Source organism: Peromyscus eremicus, chromosome 2 (assembly GCF_949786415.1).
Source record: "Peromyscus eremicus chromosome 2, PerEre_H2_v1, whole genome shotgun sequence".
In the NCBI taxonomy this organism is placed as follows: domain Eukaryota; kingdom Metazoa; phylum Chordata; class Mammalia; order Rodentia; family Cricetidae; genus Peromyscus; species Peromyscus eremicus.
Genome location: NC_081417.1, coordinates 95,835,196 through 95,854,946, shown reverse-complemented (window position 1 = coordinate 95,854,946; position 19,751 = coordinate 95,835,196). Strand labels below are relative to the sequence as shown.

The window sequence follows — 19,751 nt, the reverse complement described above, 5'->3', positions numbered from 1 at the left end:
TTGTCTGAATGTCAAGACCACTTCAGATTAATCAGATAACGTCATAACCTTCAGCTTCTTAAATGGCTCTGCTTGGCCTTTGCTAACATTATCTTTGGTCATATTTATGGATAATTGGAAAGCTCATTGTCATTTATCTTTTATTACATGAAACAATTTCAGAGGTCAGTTTTCTCATACTGTATACCTGAAACATCACACTATGCTAATGTGTTTAAATCAGGTTTCTGAACACAGTAGTCCTGTAAGGTTGCTTAGAATCTTTGTGGCATTGGAAACAGCCAGAGAATAATGAGCCCAGTGCAATTCAAACAGGTGTGGCTAAGTTGCTTATAGCTTCATATCAGTTCTGTGGGGACAGGAAATGTACAAGCCCTGTTCTCAGGAAGCTTAGGCTAGAACCCTTGAAATGAATACAAGAGGGATGACAAGAATGCTTCATGAGGAAAAAGATTTATACCAAGGCTAGATCCAGTAAATGTCCCCAAAAAGCTGTTCCTTAACTGTGGCTGACAGGAGTTTGGGAAACTTAAAGAACAGCAACTTGCTGTGTGTAAGAATTTGCCAAACACTGACAGGAGAGAAACACAGAACAGGTTTGGGAAACAATCACTTTTCTATGTTAACTGAGCCTAGTTTAGGAATCAAAAAGGATAAGGAGGGAAAGTTGGCCCTAAGGACTGGTGCCATATCCTGGATGATTAAGACAACTGTGGTTCTTAACAGGCTGCCCTTGTACTGCACACTCTGTGGTCCTTTGGCACAAGGATGACAAGTGGGGTGCAAAGACAGATGGTTAATGTTCATCTCGCAGCTCTCAACTCCAAGTAATTAGGAAGGCCTAAAAAGAGATCTTCAACCTTTCTTTCTGTGTGTGTGTGTGTTTACATTTGATAAAAGCAGATTGAAATTAAAATCACCAATATATTGTTATAAAAGTAGAGTTAAACCAGATAAGTAGTTTAAAACAGAACCAAGTATAAGGTGAGTAATTCATTATACGAGCAATTATCAGACTAGTGTAAGAAGTTGACTCACAGCCAACATTTGACAATATTAAGTGTATGTAAGCACACTCTGCTTTGCATTGCTCTTTATTTTGGCATCTCTGCCAGGTAACTACTAATCATTAGCATAGATTGCCCTCACCGAGATTACTCCAATATTAAAACTTAACTATCCATTAAAACTTTTTCTATAAGTGTTAATATCTTTTCAGCCATGTGAAAGATTAGTGGATAAAGCCTAGAACAAATTCCCAATCACTGAAAGTTCAAAAATAAACAAGTTTAACTCAGCTGTTTTAAGTAGTAAAAACAAAATAATCAATTATGTTTTATCTTCATACTTCCCAAATTTTGCTTCTTGTAAAATGATCTTTTCTTTGCCCAAAATAAAAAAAAATTGATCAAAAAGTAACTTTTCTTCATGCTTTGTCATATTCTCATTAGTTTCAGGGTTTTTTTTTTTTTAATCTTTTCTCAGTTTACAAGTAAGTTCTCTATTAAGGGGCACACTCACTTTTTAGAAAACTACTGAGCGATGGGAATCACATGTGCTGGAGAGAAGAAAGCAATGCTGACCGCTTTCTAAAAGTATCCAATTCAATTAACTCAACTTCCCTTTTGATACTTCGTCAAAGATAATAAAAACCCTTAGAAAATTTCAGAATGAAATGAACGTGAAAACTAAGTTAAAGGAAACAAGCAAATACATACAAACTTATCAAGTAAAATGGTCAAATCTTAAGAACAGTGTGAGGACTTTGCCACAGTATAGACTAGAACTTTGTACATGCATGTCCCCCACCACACACACACACAAGTATACATGGACGTAGAAACACATACTCTTTTACATAGGCAGAAGTAGTCAGGATTTGAATTAAGGAAACCTAATCTGAAAAAGCCAAGTTACTATAGCATTATCCTAGAAAACTATGAGAAAAATAAATACACACAGGGACACATACACACAGAGAGAAAGAGAGATACAGACAGTAAGTGACAGAGACACAGAAAGAGTACACTATCAGATTATTTATTTGTTCTGGTTATCTATTTATATTTAAAAATCTAGGCAAAGAAAACAATGACATTTATTCTACCCACATGTCTGCAGTTTAGGAAAGACTCATTGGAAATCACTTGTCTTTATTTAATTGACCAACTTAAAATACAAAGGTTGAGTCTTTTATAGGTTTGCTCTTTCAAATACATGACAGTTGTAATGAATGCTGGTAGAAACCCTATCTATGTAGGATGAAATATGACATGATGCAACATGACACAACATGACATAACATAAAAGCTGTATTGTGAAAAAAATCATCACAAGAGAGTGCGCTAGATAGACCCTGCATGGCCTTTTCTGAAAAAAAAAAAAAAAAAAAAAAAAAAAAAAAAAACATTGAAAGACACATAGCATCACTTTTGCTACATACTACATAAGGTACCATAAGGCTCAACTCTCACAAGAAAAGAAAAAATCGATTTCACTTCTTGTAATGTGAAGGCTCTGGAAAAGCAGGATGTACTATAGTTATTGCTGTGCCAGTGTTCAGAAAACACAATATGCTATATTATCAAAGATGCATGAAAGATTATCATTGAGTTTTCCAATGGATGTGAAGGAGCTACAAGGATGAGGTGTCTAATAATGATGATGAAATCAATGGCAGTTTCTGGAAAAAGTCAATATTTATATAATGTAGAAACCAGGTCATTATTACCAAAGAAGTGAATGATAAAGGAGAAGATGGTTGTGAAGTCTTGTTTGCTCTTCATCCCAGTTTTTTTTGACTTTATCTAATACTCCACAGCTTACTGTGCTTCAGATCCAGTGGTCTGCCAATATCTTCCATTGTTATGTAGACAAGTTAACTTGTCTACTATGTTTGTGGTAGCAAAACTTGGTTGTCAATTGACTTCATCTAGAATCAGATAGTTACAAGTTGTTGGAACTCCTCTAAGGGATTTTTTTTTGATAGGCCTATTTGAATCAGGAAGACTAACTATAGATGTAGGTGGCATCTTTTGTTAGAATCTCAGATGAAAGGACAGGGAAGAAAGGAAACAGCTTTTTGATTGCTTGCCCTCACTATTACTGCTAATTTCATCCATCTTGTTGCTGCATAAATCTTTTGCCAATATTAGAGCTAAATATTTCAGGCTTCCAAAGTAGACTAAAGATTAGTAGCTCTCCAGACATTTTCCTCCAGGTCTTTATCGTCAGATGAGGACAACTGGGGCTTTCAGCCTTGTGAAGTGAGAAAATACCAAATTATTGTCCTCTCCAGTGTACAATAGCTATTATTGAATTGTTCATATCACATCCTATATGTATGCACATATATACATATATATATATATATATATATAGCATACATGTACACATACACACATATATATACATACATACATACATACACTTACCACCATAAGTTCTGGTCTGAATAGTACAATGTCTTTGCATAGTGTTTACATTGCTTGGAATAAAAAGTTCCACCTTGGTTTTCCCAAGTTAATCCAACTCCTACTACTGAGTTCAGCCCGAATATTGCTTTAGAAAAAAAATCCCCCTTCCAGACTAAGCAAAGTTCTTCATTTACAGTGCTTTGTATTCATTTTCCAAAAGCATTATTTACATTTATAAATATGTATTTATGTACATGATTATTTTATTAAAGTCTCTCTTCTACTAGTCAGCAAAACCTAAGGGGCAGGAATATGTATGAGATTTGCTTGCTCTAAGAGCCTAGCAGAGTGAATACAATTTTTGTGGTCAATTTAATTATTAAATGTATTAGTGAAACAAACTTACTTTTGAAAGCTTCTATGAATCAGGCCATACAAATGTGGTATTTGGTATTTATAGAACTTAGGATCAAATGATTACACTATAGCAATAATAAAACAATTCATAAAAAAGTCCAAGGGGAAAATTGATTTGATCATATCTTTTCTGTAAGTGAAGTTAGGCTCTTTTCTCACAAACAGATGAAAAGTGATATTAGCTAAAACAACAACAACAACAACAACAACAAAAAGGTTTGTTTCTTGCTTAGTTACATGAAAAGGAAATTATTGAAAAGCAGGAGGGCCGTTTAGTCTATGCATTTATTCACCAGCATAATGCCCTAGTATACGGTTCTTGTGGTTACACAGAGCTTTGCACAATATTACTCAGTCTGACAAAGAAAATATGATGAAGATGTGGCTTAAGTTATTTTATACCACAGTTATAATAACACCTATTATTATTCTCAGAGTGAATGCAGTGTATCTATCTGAAACATTCCATCCTGGAGGGAAGCTCATTAAAATTAAGCAAATTCTAGCTAGAAATTCAAGTACAATGTTAAATAGATATGAGGAGAATGGACAGCCTTTTCTTGTTCCTGATTTTAGTGGAATTGCTTTGAGATTCTTTCCATTTCTTTTAATGATGGCTACTGGCTTGCTGTATATTGTCTTTATTATGTTTAGGTATATCCCTTGTGTCCCTGATCTCTCCAAGACTTTTATCTTCAAGGGGTGTTGAGTTTTGTCAAAGGCATTTTCAGCATCTAGTGAGATGATCATGTGGCTTTTTTCTTTCAGTTTTTTTATATGGTGGATTATATTGATAGATTCTCATATGTTGAACTATCCCTGCATCTCTGGGATGAAGCCCCCTTCATCATTGTAGATGATCTTTTTGATGTGTTCTTGGATTCAGTTTGCTGGTATTTTATTGAGTATTTTTGCATCAATATTCACAAGGAAAATTAGTCTGTAATCCACTTTCTTTGTTGAGTATTTGTGTGGCTGAGGTATCAGGGTGACTGTGGCCTTATAAATGATAAACACCTTTAGTAATGTGGCTGGATACAAGATTAACTAAAATAAATTAGCATCCCTCCTATATATAAATGATAAATGAACTGAGAAAGAAATCAGAGAAACATCACCCTTTATTATAGCCACAAATAATATAAAATACCTTCAGATAACTAACTAAACAAGCAAAGGACATGTATGACAAGAACTTTAAGTCCCTGAAGAAAGAAATTGAAGAAGATATCAGAAAATAGAAAGATCTCCCATGCTCATGGATAGCTCATGCCATTTTAACATAGTAAAAATGGCAATCATACCAAAGCAATCTACAGATTCAATGCAATCCCCATCAAAATCCCAACACAATTCATCACAGACTTGGAAAGAACAATATTCAACTTCATTTGGAAAAACAGAAAACCCAAGAGAGCTAAAGAAATCCCGTATAACAAAGCCACATCTGGAGGCATCACCATCCCTGACCTCAAACTCTACTAAAGAGCTATATTAACAAAAACGGCTTAGTATTGGCATAAAAACTGACATGTGGACCAATGGAATCGAATTGAAGAACCTAACATTAACCCACACACCTATGAACACCTGATTTTTGACGAAAAAGCCAAAATTGTACAATAGAAAAAAAAAAGCATCTTCAACAAATTATACCGGCATAAATGGATGTCAACATGTAGAAGATTGCAAATAGATCCATATTTATCACCATTCACAAAACTCAAGTCTAAGTGGATCAAATACTTCAATATAAAACCAGTTACACTGAATCTGATAGAAAAGAAAGTAGGAAGTAGACTTGAACACATTGACACAGGAGACCACTTCCTTAACATAGCACCAGTAGCACAGACACTGACAGCAAAAATTAATAAGTGGGACCTCTTGAAACTGAGGAGCTTCTTTAAGGCAAAGGACGCAGTAAATAAAACAAAACGACAGCCTACTAAATGAGAAAAGATTTTCACCAACCCCACATCTGACAGAGGGCTGATCTCCCAAATATATAAAGAATTTAAGAAACTAGACATTAAAATAACAAACAATCCAATTAAAAAAATGGACTATAGAGCTAAACAGAGAATTCTAAAAGAAAGAATTGCAAATAGCCGGAAGACATTTAAGGAATTGCTCAGCATCCTTACTCATCAGGGAGATGTAAATCAAAATGACTCTGAGATACCATCTTACACAAGTCAGAATGGCTAAGATCAAAAGTACTGCAGAGAGCTTATGTTGGAGAGGATGTGGAGCAAGGGGGACTCTTCTCCACTGTTGGTGGGTGTGCAAACTTGTACAGCCACTTTGGAAATCAGTGTAGTGGTTTCTCAGAAAATGGGGAATCAATCTACTTCAAGTCCCAGCTATACCACTCTTGGGCATATACCCAAGGAATGCTCAATTATACCACAGAGGCACATGCTCAACTATGTTCATAGCAGCCATTATTCGTGATAGCCAGAACCTGGAAACAACCAAGATGCCCCTCAACTGAAGAATGGATTAAAAAAAATGTGGTACGTATACACAATGGATTACTACTCAGAAGAGTAAAACAATGACATCATGAAATTTGCAGGCAAATGGATGGAACTAGAAAATATTATCCTGAGTGATATAATCCAGACCCAGAAGGACAAACATGGTATGTATCAACTCATAAGTGGATACTAGATGTAAAGCAAAGGATAACCAGACAACAATCGACAACTCCAGAGAAGCTAGCTGACAAGGAAGATCCAAAGAGGGATGCATGGATCACCCTGGGCAATGGAGGATAGGGGATGGGGGATGAGAACATAAGGAAATGGGATGGTTGAGCTGGAACAGGGATGGAGTGGGAAAGCAATGAGAGAGATACCATGACAGAGGAAGATATCATGGGGAGAGAGAAACCTGGTACTAGGGAAGTCGCCAGGAATCCCCAAGGATGACCCCAGCTTGGACTACTAAAAATAGTAGAGAGGGTACCTGAACTGAACTGGCTTGCCCCAATGAGCAGATTGGTGAATACCCGACCTCTCATCATAGAACTTTTCTCCAATGATTGATGGAGGCAGATGCAGCGATTCACAGCCAAATACCAGTCAGAGCTCCAGAAGTCCAGTAGGAGAGAGAGAGAGAGAGAGAGAAGGGATTCTATGAGCAAGTGCATCAGGATCATGATGTGGAAACCTGCAGAGACAACCAAACCAAACTAATGGGAACTCATGAAAGTTGGATCAGTGTCTGTGGAGCCTGCATAGGACTGGACTAGGCCTTCTGCAAGGTGAGACAATTGTGTAGCTTGATCTGCTTGGGGCCTCCCTGGTGGTAGAATCAGAATCCATCCCTGGTGCATGAGGGGGCTTTTTGGAGCCCACTACCTATGATGGAACACCTCATACAGCCTTGAGGCAGGGAGAAGGGCTTGAACTTACCTCTACTGAATGTGCCTCCCCATAGGAGGCCTTGCCTTTTTGTGTGGGGGAAATGGGCGATGGGTTAGGGAAGGAGGCTGGGGGTTGGAGGAAAGAACTGGGTGATCTTTGATTGGTGTGTAAAATGAATAAAATTTTGTTCTTAATAAAAAATGAAAACTGCAAAAAACCCCAAAGTATATTTAAAAATAGTAAATAAAATAAATAAATAAAATTAAAAAATGAATTTGGCAATGTTCTTTCTGTTTCTATTTTGTGAAATGATTTGAAGAGTATTGGTATTAGCTCTTTTTTGAAAGTCTAGTAAAATTCTACACTAAAACCATATGGCCCTAGGTATTTAACAAAGGATATCAAGGGGATGAAAATTGGAAATAAGATACCAAAGTATTGCTATTGGCAGATGATTATATAGCATACATAAGCAACAAAAAATTTCTACCAGGAACTGCAACAGTTGATAAAGACCTTCAGTGAAATGGTTTGATACAAGATTAGATATAAAGAAAATCAGTACACACACACACACACACACACACACACACACACACACACACTCCTATATATAAATGACTAAGAAAGAAATCAGAGAAACAACATGCCTCATAATAGCCACAATTAATGTAATAATATCTTGGTGTAATTCTAACCAAGCAAGTAAAATAACTGTATCACAAGAACTTCAAGTCTTTGAAGAAATAAATTGCAGAAGATGGAAAGATCTCCCATTCTTGATTTCTTGCTCTACTACAGAGCTATAGTAATATAGAATTTGTAGTATTGGCATAAAAACAGACATATTAATCAATGGAATCAAATCAAAGACCTAAATAGATATAAATCTACACACATATGGATTTTTGAATAAGAAGCTAAAATTGTACAATGGAAAAAAGAATATGTATTCACTTATAAGTAGATATTAGTTGTAAAGTAAAGGATAATCATGTGCAATCCAAAGACCCATAGAGGCTAGTAACAAAAAGGGCTTGTGGGGGAATGCATGGATCTCCCTAGGAAGGTGAAATAGGAGAGATCTCATGGGTGGACAGAAGGAATGTTGAGATGAGGCTGAGGTACATGAGGGATCAGGCTGGGGGAGAATAAAAGGGGAGAGTACTAAAAGAGATGACTGGTAAGCGTGGGCATTTTGGGGTCAGGTAGAAACTTGATGCAAGGGAAATTCCCATGAATTTACAGGGATGACCTTAACTAAGACTCCTAACAATAGGGGATAAATAGCCTAAACTGGCCATCTCTTGTAACCAGGCAAGACTTCCAGTGGAGGGATTGGGATACCAACCCAGCAACATAACTTTTGACCTACAGTCTTTCCTGCCTACAGGATGTTTGGGAACATTTGTTCACTTCTTCCCACAAACAGGGTCATCACTCTGTAGTCAAACTTTCTTTGGACTGCCAGCTCTCAAATAATGACACAGAGACTTTTTACTAAGTATAAAAGCTCGACTTTAGCTTAGCCTTGCTCTCTACTCGCTCTTAAAACCTAATTTAACCCATTTATATTCATTTACCTTCTGCCACATGACTTGTTACCTACTACTCCTCAATACCATATGCCCCACTTTCTCCATGTCAGGATGGAAAATATCCCACATCTCAGATTTTTCCCTTGAGTTCCTTTCTCTTCATGGAAGTACCACCTATCCACTCTAGCTAGTTACTGGGCATTCAGCTCTTTATTAAACCAATCAGAAGGCGCTTTGGGCAGGTGACATAAAACAGAGACATCTTCACAGAGTCATCAAATAAAAAGGAAATGTTTTCACTCTAATGGTGTAATGGTGTAATATACAATATTACAATATACAATATACAATAAAAGCAATCAGGTAAGAATTGTATTCACAATGTCCCATCCATTTGTATTTGGTAACCTTAGAGAATATACTCTATTATCCTATCTTGGTAAGTCAAGAGTTTTATGCCTAAATCACTTTCTATCATAACTTGTGTTACCAAACTAAAAATATATTTTTAGACCTTAAAAACATTTTCTTAGATAAAAAACTTAAGCTTTTCTATCTCTCAACATTTATAATCTTTATATCTCTTTTGTAAGTTTCTTTTCTAAATTTGGCAACAAAGAAAACTGTAAAACTATAACTATGTAGTCTTCAACCCCATCAGAGACCTGAGAAGGATAAAATATTAACTGAGTAAACAAGAAATGCAGGACAAACAACTTCCAAAATCATAGAAATAACAGAGACTGCTGGCTGCTTGGTCAGTGATCCAAGGTTCCCCTGCAATATTGGGGCACACATTTTCAGCCTACAGGATTAGAGTATGTTACAGCCTTTTTTGTGAAACAGGAATTTTGAAGGACTGTCCTACCTTGTCTTGGCAAAAATCAGCAGTTGACTCCCTTTGTGTCCCTTGTCCAATTTGGCCAGCATACTGATGGCAGTCCAGGCAAGAAATATTTCTTGCCCAGTGACTAGCTTTGCCGCATTTAAAGCATATTACAGATAAAGGTCCTTCAATGCCCATTATCTTCTCTGAAATAGATTGGTGCTACCAGTAGCAGATGTCTCACTATCACAAACAGCCTTATGTTATTAAAAAATTTTAGATGTCATATTCTGTTGATCTCTGAAGTGTTTTAAGACCACCTATCTATCTAAAATATATCTCTGTTTAACCTTGAAAGTATACCTAACATGACTACAAGATTGATTGTTACAGATGACTAACTACTGATCTGCATTTCTTAATTATCCTAAACAGTTTGTAATAATAGCTTTCAAGAACTAGAACTTTACTTTACATATTAAAATTAGCTGCATAGGTACAATACCTTAAAAAAGAGTAGAAACATATACAATATGTTATAGCAAAAATAACATTACATTTGTATTAATATATAATAATCCATAGCAATGTAAAATATTTAAGACTAGTAGTTGTGTTTTAGTAGATTCAATTATCTGCCCCTTTATCCTATCATTCCTATATCCCCCTCCCTCTTTTGTCTTCACTGGATAGGATAGAAGGTAGGATAGAGAAGAGAAAAAGAGATAAAGAAAGAAATCCCTTTATCCAATCTCCTTTGTTTAGTTTCCTTCCCAACCATGACCAATAAAAACTTGCAACTAACCATCCTAAACAATGACAAATATCCATAACACACCAAATGACCAAAAACCACTCACTTCACCTCTTGGGAATGTGGGTGTTGTGTTCTTAAAATTACTTCCTCTTGTTTGGGGGTAATGGTATCTTTAGGAGCCTCTGAGAAAATTGATATAATGGTCAAGTCCTGGGAGAGACATCTGCATCACTTGTTGTCCAGTCTCTGTGTAATGGCAAAGTACAGGGCTTACCTGAAGTCCTGGCTGGAGTAGTCTGTGAGGCTGCACCATTTCAGCTAGCCATTTTGAAGTTGTTCTAGATGAAGACTTTTGAGGAAACTTCAACAGAGGCATTCTGAGAGGCTGGAATCCTCATATTCATTGGTGTCTTGTCCTTTTTTTTTTTTCTAAAAAAAAAATCATAAACCTTTAAGGTAAAATACATCTAATCTCCCACTAGGTAGCCTGCCAGCTGCTCACAGGCCCTATGCTTGGATATACCAGCCTCCCCATCGGGTGCCAATTGTAGTCAGACTTTCTTTGGACCATCAGCTCCCAAATAATGACACAGAGATTTCTTATTAAGTATACGAGCTTGGCCTTAGCTTAGGTTTGTTCCCAACTAGCTCTTATAACTTAAATTAACCCATTTATGTTAATGCACATTCTGCCATGTGGCTCTTTACCTCTCCTCCATACTGTATGTCCAACTTCCTCCAATTATTGCTGTCCAAACTCTACCTCTTTGATTCTTCCTGGGTGTTCCTTTCTCTCCCTGGATGTCCCATCTAGCCTCAGCTGCCTAACTATTGACCATTCAGCTCTTTATTAAACCAATCAGAAGGTGCCTTAGGCAGGTGAGGTAAAACAGAGACATCTTTACACAGTGTGATCAAATATCCCACAATGCACCCAACATGAGCTAGGACGATGTTGATGGAAGAAGTTATATAAAAAGATTAGAGTTTTGTTCAAGGAGAAAGGAGAGCCAGTCTTGGAACTTAACTCATAGCCCTGACATAGAATTCACATGACAGTGTCTTAGAACATTATGAATTCAAAGTCTGTCAGAATACTCTTCAAGAAAGCCTAATGTTACAGATTAATCCTATAAGTAAAATGATATAGCAAAACTAGTAGTGTCTGTAAAGATTAAATTTGGTGTTGACTTGTAGGGAAAACTTTTCTTGACAAATACTGAAGCACTTCACAAAGAGGAATCCAGTCTTACACATTAACAAGCAAAGGCCTAGATGTTTTCTTTGAAAGTCTCAGGTGACTGCTAATCTGATTTCCTAGAAGTCTCCTATGCTACACATCAGTTACATGAAAAAGGAGAAAATAAAAGATGTGCAAATGATGAAGTCTTGATGTTGCTTCAAAGAAGCTGGCTCCCAAGATCTTAATAGCCCTCATAGTTTAAAAAAGAATTTACAAAACTTACTGAATAAGACGTTTGAAAATCTTTCTGGAAGAAATGGAATATGGTGAAAAATATCATGCACTTATTCTTTCATTGCAAATACCCTTTACTTTTTATAAAATTAAGTCATAAACATTATTAAAGTATATAAAACATTCTGTTAAACACACATTCAATGGAAATAATGGAGGAGAATCATTTACACAATTGTTGATAGAAAAAGGGAAACAATAAGAACCAAAAAGAAAAATGAGGCGGGTAGTTTACATAATCTAGAGGGAGGTGATGCTAAGAAAAGGCTTCCCCAGCAGATGAATGTAGCCTCTGCCTATTCTTGATCTTTAGAGGGCCAAGGTACAGTTTATCTTTGCTTTCAGGTATTCTGACTTTGAAGGTTCCCATCGGCTAACCTATGTGAAAAGCCAGAAGGTAATACTGTCTAGGTTTTCTGGAGAAAGGTAAAAGATGCAGAACTGTAGTAGAATGTTATTTTAAGGTATGTTACTTTTGTTTATATTGCATTTGTTTAAATCTGTGAAGCTGTGTTACTGTGCCTATGTAAAACACCTGATGGTTTAATTAAGAACTGGCCAATAGTAAGGCAGGAGAAAGAAAGGATAGACAGGGCTGGCAGGCAGAGAGTGTATATAGGAGAAATCAAGGAGGAAAAAGAGTGATGGAGGATTGAGAAGGGGCAACCAGAGAAGGAGGAGGACTCCAGGAACTAGCCACCCAGCTACACAGCAAGCCATGGACCAAGAAACAAATAAAGGTATACAAGAATAGAAAGGGAAAAGCTCAGAGGCAAAAGATAGATGGGATAATTTAAGTAATGCTAGCAACAATCCAAAATAAGGCCAAGAATTTATAATTAATTATAAGCCTCTTTTTTTTGTGTGTAATTTATTTGGGAGCAGGATGCCCCCCCCCCTCCGCAAAAGTAACATACCCAAAACAACAAATTGGTACACCATGTTGGGCATCAATTGTTGTTGTTGTCCGTTTTAAAATGCTTGCTGCCGTTTAAGCCACTGCTGTCTGAGAATCAGAAACTGCAACTCCAACTCCGCTGCTACCAGCAGTGGTTAGGCTGCAAGGGCACTAGCTGTAGGGAAACTGCTCCTCCAGCTCCAACTCTCACAGAGCTATGAAGGGAATTTAACTAAACGTCTGTTTCTCTAAAGAACTCAAAAATCAAAGGTTAAAGTGGAATTTGGCTCTTCAGAGAGGCTGAATAGCAAGTAGCTCACCTCTTCTCCTTGCTCACATCCTCCAAAAAACACCCATGCTTCTCCTCGTTCCTCCTTATAAACCTGTTCTCACCTGGCTCCTCCCTACCATTTCCTGTCAGCTAGTTGCTGACTCAGCCTCCTGACTGCAGGTGAATTTTATCTAATCAAATACATCTTTGGATCATTAAACAAACGTTCCGGAGCATAAGCAAAAGTAACACACCTTGAAATAATATTCTACAACAGGGAACTGTGAAAAGTATATATTAAAAACAAAACAAACAAACAAAAAAACCATTTCCTTCCTTCCTTCTTTAAATTTTATCTGCCAGGTATTTTCCACAGAGATGAAAATAGTAATATAAATGGGAAGTAACTACAGGTAGATATGGGTTTCTTTTAAGTTGATGAAATGTTCTGGAATTAAATATGGTAAAATTACATAATTTTATGAATAAAAACAATTGAATCTTTAACTTCATTAATAAATTATATCTTAGTAAAGCCACTATTTTTTTTTTAAAGACAGGGCTAGAGATGGCTCAGAGGTTAAGAGTACTTGCTGCTCTTCCAGAGAACACAATTTCAGCTCCTAATACCCACATGTTTCTAACACTCACAACTATTTGTAACTCTAGTTTCAGGGGATCTGATGCCCACTTCTGACTTCTACTAGCTCTGCACACACATGGTGCACTTACACATATCCAAGAAAAACACTCAATATAGAAATACTGATAAATAAAAGAAATTAAAGCAGAAAATTGAGTACAAATACAAGAGCATCTGTGGGAGATTCATCAATAGTATACGTCTTAAAGAAAACGCACTTATGTTGTAATGAAATCTTCAGTACATTAACCAGAGAGGTACTAATGTTTGTTTTATAATTACATTTGAAACTTTTAAAGAGTCTCTGTGAGAATGCTCTACCAAAGACCACATTTCAGAAGTGTGCCTTTTGAACCACTGGCTGATTATGATGAAATAGTGTGTTGTAGGTTTTGTAAAGACTGACAGCCAAAAGCCCCAGTGAAGCATATCTGTTCTCCATGTCAACTGAGAGGAAGAGGCAATAGAGGAGTCAGAATGGTGACTTATAAGTGTGATGCCCAAGTCTGGCAGAGCATATTGACAGAATGAGATCAAGGCATCCATATTAATGACTAGGATGCAACATCTGTAACCCTCCAGCATTTCACTTGTGGCTTAATTGGCACTGGTCTGCCTGGAAAGAGTCATAACTCAAGTCTGGAGCCAGAAACTAGTAATGGATCAAGTAAAGAAATGAAAGGAAATCTTGGCAGGCTAGCAAAGCTCAAAGGTATCTGCCAGTTGGTAATGATGAAGAAAGTCTAGTAAATTGTTGATTGACCATTGAAGAGGTCCATCATAGTAGCTTGATTAATATGATGCAGATGGTAGGTAGATGAACAGAAATTAAATTCCAGATCTCTTTGTTTTTAACATTGTTTTCTGTTGTAATATATAGACTATACCACAGCAGAAATAAAGATATCATCAATTAAAATGCATCAATCTTTAACTACTCTGAGAGCTTTTCCTAACAACAGAATCTATTTCAATCCTAGCAACAATATAGTACATATGTACCATTGTAAAAATAACAGTACAGTGACAGATACGATAACATATCTGGTTGATAAGTAAAACACTTTCATAATAAATACTTGGTCCTTAAGATAATCTACCTAATTATATATTTGTGAATGAGATTTTATATTTAAAAATAGTTATATACATTTTATAGATTTGTTTTTCTACCATACCTGAAGAAAATTGTTTACTAATGAACCATAAGTTACATATTACCTTATTGGGCTTGTTTCTCAAAATGTTTTCCAATCATCAAGGACTTACAAGAAATTCATTGATTCTTATTAAGTATAAACCTTTTTAACTAAAAAATATTTTCATCAAGATTGTAATATTACTGTAGAGTTAAATGGCATTGTATGATATTAAAACTATTTGAGAGATTATTTCTTATTGAAAATATGAGCATAGTGTTAAGCATTCCACTTTTTGTTCCTGGTTTATAAAGCATATTGAGGGATTTTAGATGACAGATTTAAGAATTTAGTTAATAAGTATGACAATGTCAGTATAAAAACTTGAATGGATATTTATACAATTTGTCTGAACAAAATTATAGTACATTTCTATTGCCTGGAAATCCCATTGCCTTCTTTTCTTTTTTAGTGTGCCTCTGGTTGACATAGACTTTTGAGAGTGCTCTGAATCCCAGGAAGAAGATCCCATAGCTCTGATAGTCATCAAAGGATGCCATGACAAAACCCCGGAGAGCTGGATTTTCTTTCTACTAGAATCCAGTTACGGCAGAAAAACATACTTTTTTGTCATATCTAATCTAGACCCTGCTTACTTTTTGTAATTTACTACAATACTATACAAAATATACTACTGTACTATAGTATCCAGTCTGCTACACTAAGCCTTGTAAGCTTTATAAATCCCACATTAGCTTTTCTCTCTCCTTTCAGAAGGGGCTATTTTAATTTAGAGGAGATAGCCACCCAACACTCTACCCCAGTTTTTACATTCTCTCTTCACCACCACTGCAGTGTCTCCTGAAACTTGGAGGCTTAAAACAGACATCTGATTTTCTCAATTTATGACTGAGTAGATATGGCCAACTATTCTTAGTAATTTGATTGGTTATGATTTCCTGTAATAACCATTGTGCATTATTAAAAGACATTTTCTTCCATGATTGATAGAGGCTGAAAGCCTTTATCTGTACAAACACAAATGTTTAGAAGGAAATTCTGAAGTCACATCACATCTATTTAACAACAAAAAAAAATAGCAGTTGCTTCTCCACTGGGCCCATATCTTCTTCCCCAATAATTACAGGCTTTTGGACTGTCTTGTAGTATAAGATATAAGTTTCATCTCTAAATTCAATAGGGAAACAATTTGTTTCACCTATACTGTTTGTGTCATTATTTGTCCCAGTAGTCAAATCTTGCCTGATATGTTGGTAATGTAGCTAGCACACAGAGTACATAGTAGAGTAGATGTGTATGTAATAATTCTACCCTAACATTCCGCAGTGCTTATGACACTGTGAAAAACAGTTGGTAGGGAGTAATTTCTTCACATCTTGTAGCTGAAGCATGTGGGGTCTTCATCAATAGGTACTTATCATCTATATGTGGAATGCCATTAATAGCAGTGGCAATAGTGTCTATCATTTGGCAAACCTTTATGACCTGTCTTCTGATCAACAACTTGTAAGGAGATAGCCCACTCCTGTCACTGGAATTTTCATTCAACAACTTCCTAGCTCTTTGGAGTGCCTTTGCCACTCACGCAGATTGTCTTCTTTTTCATTAGCTGCTATTTTTATTGTCCTTCCAAATGACTCTCAAAAGCAGTAATATGGAGCTGGAGAGATGGCTCAGTGGTCAAGAGCACCTGAATTACCAGAGTTCTGTTCCTAGCATCCATCAGATAGCTCATAGCAGCCAGCAACTCTATTTTCATGGGATCTGACATGGTATTCTGGTCACCATGGGCACCTGCATACACATGGCACACACACACACACACACACACACACACACACACACACACACACACACACGGGGGGGGGAGAGAGAGAGAGAGAGAGAGAGAGAGAGAGAGAGAGAGAGAGAGAGAGAGGAGAGATGGGGAGGAGGGAGAGAGGGAGGGATGGAGAGGGAGAGGAAGAGGGAGAGAAGATAATAATAAATGATTTTTTAAGGTCATAAAACACGCAAGAGTTATCATTGATCTAATAAACCCTTTAAGAAAAAGGTGGCAGGATCTCTGGAGGCCAAGAGCTATACACATTAAGCACATTTAGGTAGGATTTAGGCAGTTAAAGGACAGTAAGAAGAAACAGCATCAAGGTCTAATAGGATAACAACAACAAAACCCTGATCACTTGTTTCAACAAAAGATGAACCTTGGGTGCAGCAGCATGGATAGGAGACACTACTGCATCTGTCTCTCCACCGTCTACAGTGGGTTTCCATGAACCACCTGACTACTTCATTCTGGGATGCGGCTGCTGCCTGGGCACCACTGTGTACTTCTCTTGATAGTCTAATTGGTGATGAATTGTGCTATTCAACAAAGATGAGGTTGACAAAAGCGCAGTACCATTCTCTAGTGTGCTCAACATGTTGTCGGACACAGGTCTCTGCTTCTGAGAGGCTCCAGACTAGCAGCATGGTTCATATCTTTCTATTGTCTATACCTGATTTGGAAATTGCCCCAATCTGGGAAGTGACTTGAACCCCCGACATAATTATTTCAGGAAGAAATATACCCTAGTTGAAAAGCAGCTTAATTCTGAGATCAGCTGAAATTCTCACTTACATCATTTCATCATTTATGTCTTTTTTGAACCATTCTCCAGGCTTAGAAACCTTCCAGAAGCTAACTAGTGAAGCATTTGTCTTTGTCAGTGTTTTCCCCCTAGGAACTCTGGTTTGACACAGTCTTGCTACATTTTTTAAAAAGTGATATGGGCAACCACTATTGCCCGTTTTATCTTTTTTTAATACCATCTTGATTGCTTTAGCATTTTATGAACCCACTTTCCCTGTTAGTCTGAACTATAAAAATGAACCACAGTCTCTCCTTTCTTATAGAGATCACATCCTGCCACGAGGCAGAGCAAAGTCACTAAGTTCCCATATCAGAGTGCACTACTTTAAAAAAAAAATCTGCTTTGAACACAGTCCCATCTGTCCCAATGAACTGCACATCATGCACCATCTCATATGCCCAATTCTCTCACTAATATGGTCTTTCTCCTATTGTCTTTTAGTCCTGGATATTCACAGGAATCTAAGACAGTGATAACTAAATGTCCCTAATAGCTTATATGAGACCGTTCTTCAGGGGCTGATTTCCACTGTGCTGTTTCAGAGAATGGAGGCCCTGTCTCAAGGAGGAAAGGGTAAGGATATTATTCAGGTTCTCTTTTTTCCACAGCACTCAGACTAACTCCAGAGGTCTCCAGATCTCCGGTTATCAGGAGTCAGGCTGTGAGAGGCTCTTTCATCCTTATTTAAAAGTATTTCTTCATTCAAGTGGTTTAGATACTGATTGCAATAGTTTTCTGTGTTGAACATTAAGACCTTCTCTGCATGCGGAATCGTGGACTTTTTTCTTCCTTTATAGTAAAGGACCCTGGGAACTATCATCTCTCACTTGTGCTTCATTTTTTTTTTCTTTCAATAGTCTTATTCTTCTCAAGGGATCCAAAGTTTTGAAAACTAGTATGGGTTCTTTAGCATAGATTGAATTTGTACTTTTTCCTTTGTATCCTGTTAGGTATTCAAAATGACAAGCTCATGTTCCCATCTTATCCTCATCCTTTCCCCTTGGAGAACAGAATCTAGACAATGGGTTTTCATTGTAATTGCTCCTGTATATGGGAAAGCTCTTTTGGGATATATTGCTAAGCTTCAATTTCGTGTTTTATTGTCTATAACATAGGCCATGCAACTATGGCTACAAGCCGCTTACAACCCTTACCACAGAATATTCTACTGTCAATCAGCTGTTTGGGGGATGTTCCTAGATTTAAGGGACAGATCTCATTCACCAAGGAGGCATGCCATCTTGTCCCTCAAAAAAAAAAAAAAAAAAAAAAAAAAAGACAGTCATGCCGGGATTATCCTGATGAAGCTCTCCTCTTCATGTCTTATCACTGATCACAGGAAGCATGCAGTTGCCACTGGAGTAAGGAGGCAGATCATTCCCAACATATGAGAAACACAACCATGTCCTCCTAGCCCCTTCAGATATTCCGTACACAGAGGGATCAGCCTTAGTTGCACCTTTTATCACCCATTACAGGAACTTTTCAATTGCTCCCCTCTAAAATCTACTTCTGTTGAGCCTGGTTGGGGCATTAAATTGTGTTGTGTAACTTTTCTGGAGACACATGAACAAATGTTTTTTTCATCCAGAATAAGACACTGATAGCAGACTAAAGAAATTGTTCTACCTAAGTCTAGTTCAGTGAACCAGTAAGTTTTTTGGGGTTATTTACAAGATCATGGATAACTCAGATACAGCTGTATCATCAAAAATCCTAGCCCACAGCCCAATAACAACTCATTAAAGCTGTGTCCTTGTAGTGTTTATACCACAACTTTCAGCAGTCAGCTTCATTGTCAAGTATCCTCAGCCCCAGCAAATTTTTTTAATATAACCCTGCAGTGGGGCCTGATGAATTTCTGAAGTTCTTGGATTTGGAAATCTACATGAGTTCCCTAATTCTCGTAATTTTTGTGAGTTTTCTCAGTCTTAAGAGGTTCCTTCATCTCTTAGGGGAAGGGGCAGGAGTTTACTTTGAAGGAAACAGTTACACAGCAAACAAGTGCCACATGATCTCATTCATATGTTCCATACAATTAAGTCAATAGCAGATAGTGTGAGTAGAATGTGAGTAGCTACCAGAGGCTGGAGAAAGGAGAGATCAATAGCAGTTTTTACATGGTAGTTCATCAAGGGATACTAAATTACAGTTAGGAGGTAGAATTTCTGGTGTTCACTTGTACATTGGAGTGACTATAGAGAACCAAAATTTACTACATGTTTCAAAATTTGGGAGAAAGAATTTTGAAAGATTTCATTATAAACAATGAAATTTTGTGAAGATAGATACATTTAACTAGCATTTAAACATTATATAATACATATATAAATCAGCATAC

At 36.9% G+C, this 19,751-nt stretch overlaps 1 long non-coding RNA gene across 2 annotated transcripts in view; it reads right to left on the bottom strand.

The window, feature by feature from the left end:
• LOC131903730 (uncharacterized) overlaps positions 1–19,751 on the bottom strand; it is an 89,075-nt gene that overhangs the window by 47,480 nt on the left and 21,844 nt on the right. For both annotated transcript variants that reach the window (XR_009377577.1, XR_009377576.1), the window contains exon 4: positions 10,603–10,757. This is a non-coding gene — a long non-coding RNA (uncharacterized LOC131903730). The remainder of the gene's footprint in view (positions 1–10,602; positions 10,758–19,751) is intronic.